Here is an 18747-nt window from a genome sequence, read left to right as displayed (position 1 = left end):
AAAGGGTGCACCGGTCCTGGAAATACTGCAATACCAGGTCAATGCGTGGAGTGGACAGAGCAAGCTCTATTTCCATCTCCCTGTTCTAAAAATCCATTTAATATATGGTCCCCAGATAGGGGACGTATCAGATATTAAACTGATAAGAACAGATACTACACTTGATCTTAGCCAAAAGGCCGAGAAGCGATAACCCGAATGGGCCGGCCGTTGACCGAGCCTGCCTAATACTGCTGTTCACCCCTTGCAGCGATTGATTCAGCCTACTCCTAGGCAATTCCATGGGGCCCTGCAGGCTCACACACATTTACAGCTACTAAGCGGGAGGGAGGTGAATAAAGGCCGGAGAGGAAGCTACACAGGATTTGCTTCTTTTGCTTGCACCACAATGCAGTGCTGAAAGAGGAGGAATCTACATAAAAACGCCTTCTTGGCAACGCCCAAATGCCCTCCTGCCGTGCAAATACTGGCGGCGGCAGCAGTAGCAGTAAGTGCATGCCCACTGCCACCCCTTCTCCTTTCACACCTTGTATCAGCTTTAATCCAGTCAGGTGCTGCCTGCTGAGCAGCACTGACCAACACTGCCTGGGCCCAGGCTTTTATCTCTGAGGCCCCATTATGATGTCAGAAAGCTGGCTCTGGAATCCTGAGGGCTCCACTATGACACGTGCAAAGTTCCGTCTGAACTTTATATAAGACGGTGAGGCTCAGTCAGTCACTCAGTGTTGCCTGAGAGGGCAACACTGCAACAGCCGGCCGCCAGGCTGTCTTTTTTTTGCACAGCTAGTTGCCTCCAGGAGGCCACAAGAGGGAGACAAGGGACTGCAAAATGGAAAATAGGCATCCACCAACTTTACAGACAACTTGTTCTCCTTGCTCCTACAACCTCCATCCTTGCACAGTTTGTTATTCTTCCAGGTAACAAAGTAACAAATCCAAATTGCTGCTCTCTTTGTAGGCAAGCAAGGCTTTGTTGCAACTGCAATTCTTACTTCTTCTTGAAATGTAGGGACGACAGTACATTCCATCACATCCATCTAGTGTACACAGGTAGGTCCATTGTGGCGGGTAGGCGGCTGGCTGCTTTAATGGCTGTTTGCTGTTCCCCTACTCCACTATTTGACTGTGGTGCTGCATCAATCAGTGGCTGGCTCAGGTGCAGCTCTTTAACTTACCTAGGAGGGAGGGCGGAGAGAAGACAAGGAAGGTGAATGAGCTGTTCCAATGTGAAATGCCGGAAACACAGAAACACAGAAGACACACACACACACACACAACAAGAGGTGGCAATGTATTAATTAATTGCATTTAATAAATGAGCTCATTATCACACATGACTGTACAAATGCATTGTCCAACAGGTGTTGAAATAATGGGATTAAAAGGGGAGATCCCTTCAGAAAGACAGAAACAATGGCAAAGAGAAAAAACACTTTTGGAATCTGCTTTTAGTCAACACATAAGGAAAGGGTGCACCGGTCCTGGAAATACTGCAATACCAGGTCAATGCGTGGAGTGGACAGAGCAAGCTCTATTTCCATCTCCCTGTTCTAAAAATCCATTTAATATATGGTCCCCAGATAGGGGACGTATCAGATATTAAACTGATAAGAACAGATTTTTGATTGAAAAATGCTTTATTGACAATCAATCGTCATCATACAAACATTACTGCGACGCAGCGCAAGCCATGAAGCAGCAAATAATAAATAATAACAGTCGTCAAACATAACATGACAGTATAATACACAGTACAGGCTAGCCTATGCTATACATTACACCACATGCTACACTAACATTCTTGCATTCACTAAAGCCAAACAACAAAGCATTACAGACAAGTGATGGGATAGGGGAGTGGGTAGGAGGGGGTAGGGAAGGGGGAAATCACAGGCCCGAAGCTTTATTGAAAGACAACACACAAGAAGGGAGAGTGGGGGGAAGGGGAGTATCAGTCCTCTTCCTCATCGACGTCCGGGCTGTCCCAGGTGGAATAGTCTCTGAGCAGGCTGTGGATCAGCCTGCGGCAGTCCTGGACGGACACACTCTCTCTCCGCAAAATCAGACGGTTTCTGGCAAACCATATAGCGTCCTTAAAGCAGTTCATAAGGCGCCAGGCTTCCTGGATTGCTCCATCCGTGGTATTCCCAGGAAATAGTCCATAAAGTACCGAGCGGTACGACAGTCTGTTCCTGGGTACTGAGTCCTTGAGTTCATGTTCCAAGGCTTTCAACAGACCCTGTGCAAAGGGGCACTGCCAGAAAATGTGCAAAGATGTTTCCTCCGTGAAGGGGCACCTGGGGCAGTACCGGGTCTTGCACAGGTTGCGGGCATGCATGAATGACCTAAGAGGCAGTCCTCCCTGGATGGCCATCCATGAAATGTCCTTGTGCCCGTTGGTCAACCTGCCAGATGACACGTTAGTCCAAACAGTCTCCAACGTGTCGGCATGAAGCCCTGGAACAAACTCCAGTGAGTCCTTTGCTCTGATGTGCTTGTGGATCGTCTTAGGTTTCCACAAGTCGGGCTTAAGACCCTCCAGTTGATGCTCCCTCACAAACCGGACAACATCTCCGTAGAACCAGGGAGCGTGCCAGTTGTAAGGGAAGGAGCTGTCCCACTTGTCCCAGCCAAAACCTCGCCAGAGGGGAAGGAGGAAGTAGCGGGACATGGCCTTGCCCGCAGAGCCGTTTGCTGTCCTCAGAGTCCTACGAACACAGTCACATGCAAAAGCGATCCGCAGCAGAGTGGGAATGTCGGGTATACCCTTCCCACCTTTGCGGGGCTCCTTGTACATAACAGTCCGCTTTACTCTGTCCATTTTCGAGCCCCAGATGAAGCGAAACACAGTCCTGGTAATGGCCCTCGAGACCGTTGCAAGAGGGGGCCATGCCTGTGCAGTGTATTGTAGCACAGGCAAGACTTCGTTACGCAGGACCATTGCTTTGCCCTCAATAGTGAGTTGTCTGAGGCTCCACAGTCCGATCCTTTGGTTGACTTTGGCCAAGCGTTCTTCCCACGACTTTAGGGCTGCACCTTCCTTACCGAACCAGACTCCCAGAATTTTGATGAAGTCCGGCTTGATAGTAAAAGGGAAGGAGGCAGGAGAAGGCAGGTACCACTTTCCGAAGAGCATGGCTTCCGACTTCCCGCAGTTGACTTTTGCCCCTGAAGCGCGTCCGAACTCCTCGCAGGTCTGGACGAGTGCAGTCACCGAACTCTGGTCAGTGCAGAAGACGGTCACGTCGTCCATGTACAGCGAGCATTTGACCTCGAAGTGTCCTGGACCTGGTGCGGTGATCCCTCTGATCTCTCCATTCTGCCGGATAGCCTCTGCGAAGAGCTCTATAACACAAACAAAAAGGAGAGGTGAAAGAGGACAGCCTTGTCTAACCCCAGACGATACAGGAAAGGGGTCAGTCTTCCAGCCGTTCACCAGCACCGAGCTGTAAATGTCGCAATACATCAGGTTAACATACAAACAGAACAACCTGCCAAGCCGCAGCCTACGCAGAGCCTTACCCATGAATTCGTGAGAGACCCGGTCAAAAGCCTTCTCCTGATCCAGACTGACCAGGGCCGCGTGTGTACGGCGGCTTTGCATGTAATGCACCGTGTCCCTCACCAGGGCAAGACTGTCGGCCACCCTACGGCCAGGAATGCCGCAGGTTTGGTCCGATCCGATGATCCGTCCGATGACAACCTTCAGTCTGTTGGTCAATACTTTGGCGAGGATCTTGTAGTCCACGTTCAGGAGAGAGATGGGACGCCAGTTTTTCAGGTCACATCTCTCCCCCTTCCGTTTATACAAGATCGTGATCATGCCTTCTCTCAAGGACGGTGGCATTCTACCCTCCACCACCATCTCCTCATAGAGCTCCAGCAGGTCCGGACAGATCAAGTCCCCCAGCGCTACATAGAGCTCTGCTGGGAGACCATCACTGCCCGGGGTCCTGCCGGGTCTGAAGGATTTAGCGGCAGAGAGCAGTTCCTCCACCGTCAGGGGTACGTCCATAGCCTCCGTACCTGCAGGATCAAGATGATTAGTGATACCTGACAGGAATTTATCGGCGGCTTCGGGGTCAGTGGTTTTCCGGGAGTAGAGGCTTCGGTAGTAGTCTGTGACGACTCCCATCACCTCCTTCTTCCCAGAATGCATGTTTCCGGTCTCATCTCGGAGTTCCTTCAGGGGCGTGTGGCCGGCATGGAGTTTCCTGAAAAAGAACGAGTTACATTTCTCACCCTTCTCCAGGTTCTCCACCTTGGAACGAAAGACAATTCGCTTGGATTCCTCCTCAAAGTGCCCTTTCAGGCCCTTTTTGGCTTCCTCCAGCTCCTTCCTGACGTCCCAGCCACATTGAAGGAGGTCTTGCAGGGATCGCAGCTGACGCTGCATCTCTCTGAAGTCTCTCTTCCTCTCACACGCCTGTTGGCGACTTTTTGCCTGAAAGAAACAACGAAATTCAACTTTAACATATTCCCACCAGTCACAGGTTTTGTCAAAGAAAACTTTATCATTCCTCCAAACAATATAGGCGTCTCTAAGTTCCGCCAGTACCTCCTCTCTTTCCAGCAGGGCACAATTCAGCTTCCAGGAGCCAGGGCCGGGAGGAAAACCGTGGCCGATGGCACCCTGGAAGAGAATGGCCCTGTGGTCAGAGAAGAAGCAGGGGACCATGGAGTGCCCATGCTGCTTGACTGCCCGGGAGGTGAACACAAAGTCAATCCGAGAACGAAGTGAGCCATCGGGTCGGCTCCATGAATAGTTCACAGAGCCGATCCCCATGGAGCCCACAACGTCCTGCAAGGATGCTTCGGTTACCATCTCGATAAGCAGTTTGGAACTGACATCCAGCTTGATTGAAGTGCCGGAACTTCGTCCATCCTCTTCGATGGGGCAGTTGAAGTCCCCGGCCATCACCACTGCCCTAGTGGTGGCGAGCTGGGTCCGCAGGGTCTGGAATAGTTCCAGGCGCTCAGCCTTCATAGGGGGGGCGTACACGTTGATGAGCCTAATCGGCTCTCCTGCCCAGGAACCGTCTACGACCAACAAGCGGCCGCAGGCGAGCTCCTGGACAGAGTCAACAGTAAATACGCTTCCCCTAATCAGGATGGCAACCCCTGCAGACTTACAGTCGCCCCCACCAGACCAGTAGGACGGGCCATGGGTCCACTGCCTGGCCAGATGATGGTATGACCTGGAAGAGGGGAGAGTACATTCCTGCAGCATAAATACATCACTCGACTGCTTGGAAAGAAAAGTTAGCACCATCTGACATCTAGTCCTATCTCTAACACTCCTCACATTGAGGCTAAAGATGTTAAGTTTAGCAGCCATGGGGGAGAATAAAGAAGGTTAGTGCAAACGATACACCTTAGTTACCAGTCCGGTCGGGCGGATCCTCCTCTCCTGGCGGGTCCGAAAGATCCAGCAGGCCCTCTGACAAAAATTGTTCCAGGATTGTAGCCACCTGGATGTCTGTTGTGAAGTCGATGACCTCAGGTTCAGACACGAGTTCCTCCACCATCTGCTCCATTTCCTCCTGCTGCGCAAGGGAATCTTCGCAGATTTCCACGACTTGTCGCTTTGAGGACTCAGCAGCTGGGCTGTCCCTCACCTTTCTCTTCCTCTGGATGGCACCTGAGGAGACAAGAGGGGGAAAATCCTCCAGGGAGAGGACTCCAGCAGCTGGAGGGGAAGATGTTAGTGCTGCTGGAGCTGGGGAGAAGGGAGGCTGGGTTGGGAGAGGTGCAGGTGACAGGACCACTGAGATGGGTGGGTAGGAGAAGGTGAGAGCCTCAGTGGGGGTGACAGGGGTTGGGGACGGGGGGGTGGGGAGGGCCGGGCGAGGGAGGGTGGGAAGGGTAGGGCGAGGGAGGGCCGGGAGACGGGGGGGAGGGACTGTCGTCTTCTTACCATCCTTCTTATTCCCGGTCTTCTGCGCCGCTGGAGCTCTGGCTGGGGCGGGGTTCCCTCTGGCCGGAGCTTTCGCCGCTACAGTTGCCCAGGATCGATCCCTCTTCGGGCAGTCCTTGTAGGAGTGGGCTGCTTGTCCGCAGAGGTTGCACATTGTCCGTTTCGGGCAGTCTTTGGTCTCGTGTCCTGTTACCCGGCAGTTCTTGCAGGCGTCCTCCTTGCAGTCCTTCACCGAATGACCCTTCTTGCTGCATCTCCTGCAGATCTGCGGCATGTCCGGGTAGTAGATGAGGCCGTAGGAGTTGCCCAGCGAGAATGACTGGGGCAGGTGTTGGAGGCCGTCTTCCGCGCTGGAATCCTTGTTCAGTCGGACGATTACCGACCACTTGCCAGTCCAGAAGCCGAGTCCGTTCAGGATGTGGGTGGGTTCCCTCACCACTGTGCAGAACCGCTTCAGGAGCGTGGTGATGTCTTTGCCGGGGGTGTGTGGGTTCCGCATTGAGACCGTCACCCGCCTTTCCTCTCTTTGGACAGGGCAGTTGCCCACAAAGCGAGAGAAAGGGGATTCAGGCCTCGCCGCTTTCACCATCTCCCAGTACCTTCTGCAGATGTTGATCGAAGCGAAGGTCACGAAGAACATCCCGGTCATGAAGGCCTGGATGCTGATGGTCTCCGGCTTAGCGAAGCCCTGGTCCAGGAGCATCTTCTGGCAGAACACTTCTTCCGTCATGTCCGGCACTCTCCCGTCCACCTCCTTCAGCTTCAGGGCCACCGTCTGCTTCATCCAGGGCTCCAGGGTTGGAGCAGCCTGGTTCGGCTTCCTGGTGGCCTGTTGGCTTGAGGAGGCTTCAGGAGGAGATGTCCTGGCCTGGGCCGGCTCACCTGGTCCATCAGCCTTCTTCTTCTGGGTGGCAGGGTTGCTGGTTGAGGCCATGGCTTCTTCCAGCTGTTCCTGTCGCTTGGGGAGGATCTTCGATAGCTCTTTCCCGAAGGGGGCGGAGCTATGCAAATCTTCTCCTTGCTGGCCGAGGTTCTTCCACGAAATTTCTTCCGCAGCGGTTCCTCGTCGAGCTTCTTCTGCGGCCGAGCTTCTTCAAAGATCCCCTTCAGCAGCGGCTCTTCTCCGAAGGTCTCTGTCGCAGTTCTCCTTCTTCTTCCCGGCAGCGATCTCCCGGAGCTTCTTCCCCGATGGCGGCTTCTCCCTTCTGGATCGTCGTCTTCGCTGGTTCTTCTCCGCAGTTCGTCGCCGGCTTCGTCTGGAACGCTCTTGGATCGCTAAGCTAGTGTTTATAGCCCCCAGTGGTTCTCCGAGCTATCTATCCTTACAAGGACTGATAAGAACAGATACTACACTTGATCTTAGCCAAAAGGCCGAGAAGCGATAACCCGAATGGGCCGGCCGTTGACCGAGCCTGCCTAATACTGCTGTTCACCCCTTGCAGCGATTGATTCAGCCTACTCCTAGGCAATTCCATGGGGCCCTGCAGGCTCACACACATTTACAGCTACTAAGCGGGAGGGAGGTGAATAAAGGCCGGAGAGGAAGCTACACAGGATTTGCTTCTTTTGCTTGCACCACAATGCAGTGCTGAAAGAGGAGGAATCTACATAAAAACGCCTTCTTGGCAACGCCCAAATGCCCTCCTGCCGTGCAAATACTGGCGGCGGCAGCAGTAGCAGTAAGTGCATGCCCACTGCCACCCCTTCTCCTTTCACACCTTGTATCAGCTTTAATCCAGTCAGGTGCTGCCTGCTGAGCAGCACTGACCAACACTGCCTGGGCCCAGGCTTTTATCTCTGAGGCCCCATTATGATGTCAGAAAGCTGGCTCTGGAATCCTGAGGGCTCCACTATGACACGTGCAAAGTTCCGTCTGAACTTTATATAAGACGGTGAGGCTCAGTCAGTCACTCAGTGTTGCCTGAGAGGGCAACACTGCAACAGCCGGCCGCCAGGCTGTCTTTTTTTTGCACAGCTAGTTGCCTCCAGGAGGCCACAAGAGGGAGACAAGGGACTGCAAAATGGAAAATAGGCATCCACCAACTTTACAGACAACTTGTTCTCCTTGCTCCTACAACCTCCATCCTTGCACAGTTTGTTATTCTTCCAGGTAACAAAGTAACAAATCCAAATTGCTGCTCTCTTTGTAGGCAAGCAAGGCTTTGTTGCAACTGCAATTCTTACTTCTTCTTGAAATGTAGGGACGACAGTACATTCCATCACATCCATCTAGTGTACACAGGTAGGTCCATTGTGGCGGGTAGGCGGCTGGCTGCTTTAATGGCTGTTTGCTGTTCCCCTACTCCACTATTTGACTGTGGTGCTGCATCAATCAGTGGCTGGCTCAGGTGCAGCTCTTTAACTTACCTAGGAGGGAGGGCGGAGAGAAGACAAGGAAGGTGAATGAGCTGTTCCAATGTGAAATGCCGGAAACACAGAAACACAGAAGACACACACACACACACACAACAAGAGGTGGCAATGTATTAATTAATTGCATTTAATAAATGAGCTCATTATCACACATGACTGTACAAATGCATTGTCCAACAGGTGTTGAAATAATGGGATTAAAAGGGGAGATCCCTTCAGAAAGACAGAAACAATGGCAAAGAGAAAAAACACTTTTGGAATCTGCTTTTAGTCAACACATAAGGAAAGGGTGCACCGGTCCTGGAAATACTGCAATACCAGGTCAATGCGTGGAGTGGACAGAGCAAGCTCTATTTCCATCTCCCTGTTCTAAAAATCCATTTAATATATGGTCCCCAGATAGGGGACGTATCAGATATTAAACTGATAAGAACAGATACTACACTTGATCTTAGCCAAAAGGCCGAGAAGCGATAACCCGAATGGGCCGGCCGTTGACCGAGCCTGCCTAATACTGCTGTTCACCCCTTGCAGCGATTGATTCAGCCTACTCCTAGGCAATTCCATGGGGCCCTGCAGGCTCACACACATTTACAGCTACTAAGCGGGAGGGAGGTGAATAAAGGCCGGAGAGGAAGCTACACAGGATTTGCTTCTTTTGCTTGCACCACAATGCAGTGCTGAAAGAGGAGGAATCTACATAAAAACGCCTTCTTGGCAACGCCCAAATGCCCTCCTGCCGTGCAAATACTGGCGGCGGCAGCAGTAGCAGTAAGTGCATGCCCACTGCCACCCCTTCTCCTTTCACACCTTGTATCAGCTTTAATCCAGTCAGGTGCTGCCTGCTGAGCAGCACTGACCAACACTGCCTGGGCCCAGGCTTTTATCTCTGAGGCCCCATTATGATGTCAGAAAGCTGGCTCTGGAATCCTGAGGGCTCCACTATGACACGTGCAAAGTTCCGTCTGAACTTTATATAAGACGGTGAGGCTCAGTCAGTCACTCAGTGTTGCCTGAGAGGGCAACACTGCAACAGCCGGCCGCCAGGCTGTCTTTTTTTTGCACAGCTAGTTGCCTCCAGGAGGCCACAAGAGGGAGACAAGGGACTGCAAAATGGAAAATAGGCATCCACCAACTTTACAGACAACTTGTTCTCCTTGCTCCTACAACCTCCATCCTTGCACAGTTTGTTATTCTTCCAGGTAACAAAGTAACAAATCCAAATTGCTGCTCTCTTTGTAGGCAAGCAAGGCTTTGTTGCAACTGCAATTCTTACTTCTTCTTGAAATGTAGGGACGACAGTACATTCCATCACATCCATCTAGTGTACACAGGTAGGTCCATTGTGGCGGGTAGGCGGCTGGCTGCTTTAATGGCTGTTTGCTGTTCCCCTACTCCACTATTTGACTGTGGTGCTGCATCAATCAGTGGCTGGCTCAGGTGCAGCTCTTTAACTTACCTAGGAGGGAGGGCGGAGAGAAGACAAGGAAGGTGAATGAGCTGTTCCAATGTGAAATGCCGGAAACACAGAAACACAGAAGACACACACACACACACACAACAAGAGGTGGCAATGTATTAATTAATTGCATTTAATAAATGAGCTCATTATCACACATGACTGTACAAATGCATTGTCCAACAGGTGTTGAAATAATGGGATTAAAAGGGGAGATCCCTTCAGAAAGACAGAAACAATGGCAAAGAGAAAAAACACTTTTGGAATCTGCTTTTAGTCAACACATAAGGAAAGGGTGCACCGGTCCTGGAAATACTGCAATACCAGGTCAATGCGTGGAGTGGACAGAGCAAGCTCTATTTCCATCTCCCTGTTCTAAAAATCCATTTAATATATGGTCCCCAGATAGGGGACGTATCAGATATTAAACTGATAAGAACAGATACTACACTTGATCTTAGCCAAAAGGCCGAGAAGCGATAACCCGAATGGGCCGGCCGTTGACCGAGCCTGCCTAATACTGCTGTTCACCCCTTGCAGCGATTGATTCAGCCTACTCCTAGGCAATTCCATGGGGCCCTGCAGGCTCACACACATTTACAGCTACTAAGCGGGAGGGAGGTGAATAAAGGCCGGAGAGGAAGCTACACAGGATTTGCTTCTTTTGCTTGCACCACAATGCAGTGCTGAAAGAGGAGGAATCTACATAAAAACGCCTTCTTGGCAACGCCCAAATGCCCTCCTGCCGTGCAAATACTGGCGGCGGCAGCAGTAGCAGTAAGTGCATGCCCACTGCCACCCCTTCTCCTTTCACACCTTGTATCAGCTTTAATCCAGTCAGGTGCTGCCTGCTGAGCAGCACTGACCAACACTGCCTGGGCCCAGGCTTTTATCTCTGAGGCCCCATTATGATGTCAGAAAGCTGGCTCTGGAATCCTGAGGGCTCCACTATGACACGTGCAAAGTTCCGTCTGAACTTTATATAAGACGGTGAGGCTCAGTCAGTCACTCAGTGTTGCCTGAGAGGGCAACACTGCAACAGCCGGCCGCCAGGCTGTCTTTTTTTTGCACAGCTAGTTGCCTCCAGGAGGCCACAAGAGGGAGACAAGGGACTGCAAAATGGAAAATAGGCATCCACCAACTTTACAGACAACTTGTTCTCCTTGCTCCTACAACCTCCATCCTTGCACAGTTTGTTATTCTTCCAGGTAACAAAGTAACAAATCCAAATTGCTGCTCTCTTTGTAGGCAAGCAAGGCTTTGTTGCAACTGCAATTCTTACTTCTTCTTGAAATGTAGGGACGACAGTACATTCCATCACATCCATCTAGTGTACACAGGTAGGTCCATTGTGGCGGGTAGGCGGCTGGCTGCTTTAATGGCTGTTTGCTGTTCCCCTACTCCACTATTTGACTGTGGTGCTGCATCAATCAGTGGCTGGCTCAGGTGCAGCTCTTTAACTTACCTAGGAGGGAGGGCGGAGAGAAGACAAGGAAGGTGAATGAGCTGTTCCAATGTGAAATGCCGGAAACACAGAAACACAGAAGACACACACACACACACACAACAAGAGGTGGCAATGTATTAATTAATTGCATTTAATAAATGAGCTCATTATCACACATGACTGTACAAATGCATTGTCCAACAGGTGTTGAAATAATGGGATTAAAAGGGGAGATCCCTTCAGAAAGACAGAAACAATGGCAAAGAGAAAAAACACTTTTGGAATCTGCTTTTAGTCAACACATAAGGAAAGGGTGCACCGGTCCTGGAAATACTGCAATACCAGGTCAATGCGTGGAGTGGACAGAGCAAGCTCTATTTCCATCTCCCTGTTCTAAAAATCCATTTAATATATGGTCCCCAGATAGGGGACGTATCAGATATTAAACTGATAAGAACAGATTTTTTTTTTTTTTTTTTTTTTTATTGAAAGCCCGAGTCGTGCTTTCTATCACCCAAGTGCATAAAAAGTGCAGAGGTGCCACACAAAAAGTGCACAAGGATGCGGTCTATCGCAGCCCTTCTCTTAAAAGAGAGAGGCCCCGCATAACCATTCCCTGACCCTCCAAACCATAGGCCTAGAGGATCAAGGATCGATGGTCCCCCCTCGCCGAAGCTTAGGGAGACCCAAACACACTCCTAGGCTTCTACCCCAGTGTCCACCTAGGAGCCTGCATCCTAGTTGCACCTCCCCTCCGAAGAAGGGAGGCCGGGTTGCAGGGGAAAAAGGAACCAGAAGGCCACACATTTTCCCCCTAGACCTCAGGAGGGTCCCAAAAGGGCACCGCATCCCAAAATCCTTGTGACAAACGTGACAAACACACAGTGAAAAACAAAATTAAATAAGTGGATGTGCGCTGTGATACAGCCTGGACATCCGCCAGGTATAAAAAATTCCTCATCTCCCAGCCAGAAGGCCGGGAGAATAAAGGTGTGTGCTCATATAGCGTGAAAGAGAGTGCGTGCAAGTGTGCCTTCACTCAGTGGGATCCCACCCCCAGTGAGTTAGGGCACCCCAGGGTCACCAGCCCTGGGGCACATAGCAACTCGGGCTCCCAAACTACCCGGCCTAATGACCTCGATCCGGCGGTCGCCTGGTCACCTACAAATGGTACCTTTAAACCAAATGCGTACACCAGAGCGATGACCGTTGTGGTTCCCTGCCCTCACCTCGGCGTTCTGTCATCCCCCTACGATGGCCCACGTACCACCGGCAGGGATGATTACTAACCTCAGCTTGAGCAGGTACTACACTTGATCTTAGCCAAAAGGCCGAGAAGCGATAACCCGAATGGGCCGGCCGTTGACCGAGCCTGCCTAATACTGCTGTTCACCCCTTGCAGCGATTGATTCAGCCTACTCCTAGGCAATTCCATGGGGCCCTGCAGGCTCACACACATTTACAGCTACTAAGCGGGAGGGAGGTGAATAAAGGCCGGAGAGGAAGCTACACAGGATTTGCTTCTTTTGCTTGCACCACAATGCAGTGCTGAAAGAGGAGGAATCTACATAAAAACGCCTTCTTGGCAACGCCCAAATGCCCTCCTGCCGTGCAAATACTGGCGGCGGCAGCAGTAGCAGTAAGTGCATGCCCACTGCCACCCCTTCTCCTTTCACACCTTGTATCAGCTTTAATCCAGTCAGGTGCTGCCTGCTGAGCAGCACTGACCAACACTGCCTGGGCCCAGGCTTTTATCTCTGAGGCCCCATTATGATGTCAGAAAGCTGGCTCTGGAATCCTGAGGGCTCCACTATGACACGTGCAAAGTTCCGTCTGAACTTTATATAAGACGGTGAGGCTCAGTCAGTCACTCAGTGTTGCCTGAGAGGGCAACACTGCAACAGCCGGCCGCCAGGCTGTCTTTTTTTTGCACAGCTAGTTGCCTCCAGGAGGCCACAAGAGGGAGACAAGGGACTGCAAAATGGAAAATAGGCATCCACCAACTTTACAGACAACTTGTTCTCCTTGCTCCTACAACCTCCATCCTTGCACAGTTTGTTATTCTTCCAGGTAACAAAGTAACAAATCCAAATTGCTGCTCTCTTTGTAGGCAAGCAAGGCTTTGTTGCAACTGCAATTCTTACTTCTTCTTGAAATGTAGGGACGACAGTACATTCCATCACATCCATCTAGTGTACACAGGTAGGTCCATTGTGGCGGGTAGGCGGCTGGCTGCTTTAATGGCTGTTTGCTGTTCCCCTACTCCACTATTTGACTGTGGTGCTGCATCAATCAGTGGCTGGCTCAGGTGCAGCTCTTTAACTTACCTAGGAGGGAGGGCGGAGAGAAGACAAGGAAGGTGAATGAGCTGTTCCAATGTGAAATGCCGGAAACACAGAAACACAGAAGACACACACACACACACACAACAAGAGGTGGCAATGTATTAATTAATTGCATTTAATAAATGAGCTCATTATCACACATGACTGTACAAATGCATTGTCCAACAGGTGTTGAAATAATGGGATTAAAAGGGGAGATCCCTTCAGAAAGACAGAAACAATGGCAAAGAGAAAAAACACTTTTGGAATCTGCTTTTAGTCAACACATAAGGAAAGGGTGCACCGGTCCTGGAAATACTGCAATACCAGGTCAATGCGTGGAGTGGACAGAGCAAGCTCTATTTCCATCTCCCTGTTCTAAAAATCCATTTAATATATGGTCCCCAGATAGGGGACGTATCAGATATTAAACTGATAAGAACAGATACTACACTTGATCTTAGCCAAAAGGCCGAGAAGCGATAACCCGAATGGGCCGGCCGTTGACCGAGCCTGCCTAATACTGCTGTTCACCCCTTGCAGCGATTGATTCAGCCTACTCCTAGGCAATTCCATGGGGCCCTGCAGGCTCACACACATTTACAGCTACTAAGCGGGAGGGAGGTGAATAAAGGCCGGAGAGGAAGCTACACAGGATTTGCTTCTTTTGCTTGCACCACAATGCAGTGCTGAAAGAGGAGGAATCTACATAAAAACGCCTTCTTGGCAACGCCCAAATGCCCTCCTGCCGTGCAAATACTGGCGGCGGCAGCAGTAGCAGTAAGTGCATGCCCACTGCCACCCCTTCTCCTTTCACACCTTGTATCAGCTTTAATCCAGTCAGGTGCTGCCTGCTGAGCAGCACTGACCAACACTGCCTGGGCCCAGGCTTTTATCTCTGAGGCCCCATTATGATGTCAGAAAGCTGGCTCTGGAATCCTGAGGGCTCCACTATGACACGTGCAAAGTTCCGTCTGAACTTTATATAAGACGGTGAGGCTCAGTCAGTCACTCAGTGTTGCCTGAGAGGGCAACACTGCAACAGCCGGCCGCCAGGCTGTCTTTTTTTTGCACAGCTAGTTGCCTCCAGGAGGCCACAAGAGGGAGACAAGGGACTGCAAAATGGAAAATAGGCATCCACCAACTTTACAGACAACTTGTTCTCCTTGCTCCTACAACCTCCATCCTTGCACAGTTTGTTATTCTTCCAGGTAACAAAGTAACAAATCCAAATTGCTGCTCTCTTTGTAGGCAAGCAAGGCTTTGTTGCAACTGCAATTCTTACTTCTTCTTGAAATGTAGGGACGACAGTACATTCCATCACATCCATCTAGTGTACACAGGTAGGTCCATTGTGGCGGGTAGGCGGCTGGCTGCTTTAATGGCTGTTTGCTGTTCCCCTACTCCACTATTTGACTGTGGTGCTGCATCAATCAGTGGCTGGCTCAGGTGCAGCTCTTTAACTTACCTAGGAGGGAGGGCGGAGAGAAGACAAGGAAGGTGAATGAGCTGTTCCAATGTGAAATGCCGGAAACACAGAAACACAGAAGACACACACACACACACACAACAAGAGGTGGCAATGTATTAATTAATTGCATTTAATAAATGAGCTCATTATCACACATGACTGTACAAATGCATTGTCCAACAGGTGTTGAAATAATGGGATTAAAAGGGGAGATCCCTTCAGAAAGACAGAAACAATGGCAAAGAGAAAAAACACTTTTGGAATCTGCTTTTAGTCAACACATAAGGAAAGGGTGCACCGGTCCTGGAAATACTGCAATACCAGGTCAATGCGTGGAGTGGACAGAGCAAGCTCTATTTCCATCTCCCTGTTCTAAAAATCCATTTAATATATGGTCCCCAGATAGGGGACGTATCAGATATTAAACTGATAAGAACAGATACTACACTTGATCTTAGCCAAAAGGCCGAGAAGCGATAACCCGAATGGGCCGGCCGTTGACCGAGCCTGCCTAATACTGCTGTTCACCCCTTGCAGCGATTGATTCAGCCTACTCCTAGGCAATTCCATGGGGCCCTGCAGGCTCACACACATTTACAGCTACTAAGCGGGAGGGAGGTGAATAAAGGCCGGAGAGGAAGCTACACAGGATTTGCTTCTTTTGCTTGCACCACAATGCAGTGCTGAAAGAGGAGGAATCTACATAAAAACGCCTTCTTGGCAACGCCCAAATGCCCTCCTGCCGTGCAAATACTGGCGGCGGCAGCAGTAGCAGTAAGTGCATGCCCACTGCCACCCCTTCTCCTTTCACACCTTGTATCAGCTTTAATCCAGTCAGGTGCTGCCTGCTGAGCAGCACTGACCAACACTGCCTGGGCCCAGGCTTTTATCTCTGAGGCCCCATTATGATGTCAGAAAGCTGGCTCTGGAATCCTGAGGGCTCCACTATGACACGTGCAAAGTTCCGTCTGAACTTTATATAAGACGGTGAGGCTCAGTCAGTCACTCAGTGTTGCCTGAGAGGGCAACACTGCAACAGCCGGCCGCCAGGCTGTCTTTTTTTTGCACAGCTAGTTGCCTCCAGGAGGCCACAAGAGGGAGACAAGGGACTGCAAAATGGAAAATAGGCATCCACCAACTTTACAGACAACTTGTTCTCCTTGCTCCTACAACCTCCATCCTTGCACAGTTTGTTATTCTTCCAGGTAACAAAGTAACAAATCCAAATTGCTGCTCTCTTTGTAGGCAAGCAAGGCTTTGTTGCAACTGCAATTCTTACTTCTTCTTGAAATGTAGGGACGACAGTACATTCCATCACATCCATCTAGTGTACACAGGTAGGTCCATTGTGGCGGGTAGGCGGCTGGCTGCTTTAATGGCTGTTTGCTGTTCCCCTACTCCACTATTTGACTGTGGTGCTGCATCAATCAGTGGCTGGCTCAGGTGCAGCTCTTTAACTTACCTAGGAGGGAGGGCGGAGAGAAGACAAGGAAGGTGAATGAGCTGTTCCAATGTGAAATGCCGGAAACACAGAAACACAGAAGACACACACACACACACACAACAAGAGGTGGCAATGTATTAATTAATTGCATTTAATAAATGAGCTCATTATCACACATGACTGTACAAATGCATTGTCCAACAGGTGTTGAAATAATGGGATTAAAAGGGGAGATCCCTTCAGAAAGACAGAAACAATGGCAAAGAGAAAAAACACTTTTGGAATCTGCTTTTAGTCAACACATAAGGAAAGGGTGCACCGGTCCTGGAAATACTGCAATACCAGGTCAATGCGTGGAGTGGACAGAGCAAGCTCTATTTCCATCTCCCTGTTCTAAAAATCCATTTAATATATGGTCCCCAGATAGGGGACGTATCAGATATTAAACTGATAAGAACAGATTTTTTGATTGAAAAATGCTTTATTGACAATCAATCGTCATCATACAAACATTACTGCGACGCAGCGCAAGCCATGAAGCAGCAAATAATAAATAATAACAGTCGTCAAACATAACATGACAGTATAATACACAGTACAGGCTAGCCTATGCTATACATTACACCACATGCTACACTAACATTCTTGCATTCACTAAAGCCAAACAACAAAGCATTACAGACAAGTGATGGGATAGGGGAGTGGGTAGGAGGGGGTAGGGAAGGGGGAAATCACAGGCCCGAAGCTTTATTGAAAGACAACACACAAGAAGGGAGAGTGGGGGGAAGGGGAGTATCAGTCCTCTTCCTCATCGACGTCCGGGCTGTCCCAGGTGGAATAGTCTCTGAGCAGGCTGTGGATCAGCCTGCGGCAGTCCTGGACGGACACACTCTCTCTCCGCAAAATCAGACGGTTTCTGGCAAACCATATAGCGTCCTTAAAGCAGTTCATAAGGCGCCAGGCTTCCTGGATTGCTCCATCCGTGGTATTCCCAGGAAATAGTCCATAAAGTACCGAGCGGTACGACAGTCTGTTCCTGGGTACTGAGTCCTTGAGTTCATGTTCCAAGGCTTTCAACAGACCCTGTGCAAAGGGGCACTGCCAGAAAATGTGCAAAGATGTTTCCTCCGTGAAGGGGCACCTGGGGCAGTACCGGGTCTTGCACAGGTTGCGGGCATGCATGAATGACCTAAGAGGCAGTCCTCCCTGGATGGCCATCCATGAAATGTCCTTGTGCCCGTTGGTCAACCTGCCAGATGACACGTTAGTCCAAACAGTCTCCAACGTGTCGGCATGAAGCCCTGGAACAAACTCCCGTGAGTCCTTTGCTCTGATGTGCTTGTGGATCGTCTTAGGTTTCCACAAGTCGGGCTTAAGACCCTCCAGTTGATGCTCCCTCACAAACCGGACAACATCTCCGTAGAACCAGGGAGCGTGCCAGTTGTAAGGGAAGGAGCTGTCCCACTTGTCCCAGCCAAAACCTCGCCAGAGGGGAAGGAGGAAGTAGCGGGACATGGCCTTGCCCGCAGAGCCGTTTGCTGTCCTCAGAGTCCTACGAACACAGTCACATGCAAAAGCGATCCGCAGCAGAGTGGGAATGTCGGGTATACCCTTCCCACCTTTGCGGGGCTCCTTGTACATAACAGTCCGCTTTACTCTGTCCATTTTCGAGCCCCAGATGAAGCGAAACACAGTCCTGGTAATGGCCCTCGAGACCGTTGCAAGAGGGGGCCATGCCTGTGCAGTGTATTGTAGCACAGGCAAGACTTCGTTACGCAGGACCATTGCTTTGCCCTCAATAGTGAGTTGTCTGAGGCTCCACAGTCCGATCCTTTGGTTGACTTTGGCCAAGCGTTCTTCCCACGACTTTAGGGCTGCACCTTCCTTACCGAACCAGACTCCCAGAATTTTGATGAAGTCCGGCTTGATAGTAAAAGGGAAGGAGGCAGGAGAAGGCAGGTACCACTTTCCGAAGAGCATGGCTTCCGACTTCCCGCAGTTGACTTTTGCCCCTGAAGCGCGTCCGAACTCCTCGCAGGTCTGGACGAGTGCAGTCACCGAACTCTGGTCAGCGCAGAAGACGGTCACGTCGTCCATGTACAGCGAGCATTTGACCTCGAAGTGTCCTGGACCTGGTGCGGTGATCCCTCTGATCTCTCCATTCTGCCGGATAGCCTCTGCGAAGAGCTCTATAACACAAACAAAAAGGAGAGGTGAAAGAGGACAGCCTTGTCTAACCCCAGATGATACAGGAAAGGGGTCAGTCTTCCAGCCGTTCACCAGCACCGAGCTGTAAATGTCGCAATACATCA

At 50.5% G+C, this 18747-nt stretch overlaps 6 non-coding genes and 4 pseudogenes across 6 annotated transcripts; all 10 read right to left on the bottom strand.

Annotated features, from left to right (window-relative positions):
• On the bottom strand, positions 1-191 carry LOC142704758 (U2 spliceosomal RNA). Its single transcript, XR_012868165.1, has one exon. It is a non-coding gene; the product is annotated as a U2 spliceosomal RNA (small nuclear RNA).
• Positions 192-1465: 1274 nt separating this feature from the next.
• LOC142704699 (U2 spliceosomal RNA) lies at positions 1466-1639 on the bottom strand (annotated as a pseudogene).
• Positions 1640-7198: 5559 nt separating this feature from the next.
• LOC142704710 (U2 spliceosomal RNA) lies at positions 7199-7300 on the bottom strand (annotated as a pseudogene).
• A 1274-nt stretch (positions 7301-8574) lies between these two features.
• LOC142704746 (U2 spliceosomal RNA) lies at positions 8575-8765 on the bottom strand. The gene has a single exon (XR_012868154.1). It is a non-coding gene; the product is annotated as a U2 spliceosomal RNA (small nuclear RNA).
• Positions 8766-10039: 1274 nt separating this feature from the next.
• On the bottom strand, positions 10040-10230 carry LOC142704734 (U2 spliceosomal RNA). The gene has a single exon (XR_012868143.1). It is a non-coding gene; the product is annotated as a U2 spliceosomal RNA (small nuclear RNA).
• A 1274-nt stretch (positions 10231-11504) lies between these two features.
• LOC142704708 (U2 spliceosomal RNA) lies at positions 11505-11694 on the bottom strand. Its single transcript, XR_012868123.1, has one exon. It is a non-coding gene; the product is annotated as a U2 spliceosomal RNA (small nuclear RNA).
• A 775-nt stretch (positions 11695-12469) lies between these two features.
• Positions 12470-12539, bottom strand: LOC142704712 (U2 spliceosomal RNA; annotated as a pseudogene).
• A 1274-nt stretch (positions 12540-13813) lies between these two features.
• On the bottom strand, positions 13814-14004 carry LOC142704722 (U2 spliceosomal RNA). Its single transcript, XR_012868132.1, has one exon. It is a non-coding gene; the product is annotated as a U2 spliceosomal RNA (small nuclear RNA).
• Positions 14005-15278: 1274 nt separating this feature from the next.
• Positions 15279-15469, bottom strand: LOC142704682 (U2 spliceosomal RNA). Its single transcript, XR_012868106.1, has one exon. It is a non-coding gene; the product is annotated as a U2 spliceosomal RNA (small nuclear RNA).
• A 1274-nt stretch (positions 15470-16743) lies between these two features.
• Positions 16744-16918, bottom strand: LOC142704698 (U2 spliceosomal RNA; annotated as a pseudogene).
• Positions 16919-18747: the final 1829 nt, after the last annotated feature.

The sequence above is a fragment of the Rhinoderma darwinii genome, unplaced genomic scaffold (assembly GCF_050947455.1).
Source record: "Rhinoderma darwinii isolate aRhiDar2 unplaced genomic scaffold, aRhiDar2.hap1 Scaffold_3364, whole genome shotgun sequence".
NCBI classification, from domain to species: domain Eukaryota; kingdom Metazoa; phylum Chordata; class Amphibia; order Anura; family Rhinodermatidae; genus Rhinoderma; species Rhinoderma darwinii.
The sequence above is the reverse complement of the archived record's forward strand: the minus strand, read 5'-3'. Positions and strand labels throughout refer to the sequence as shown.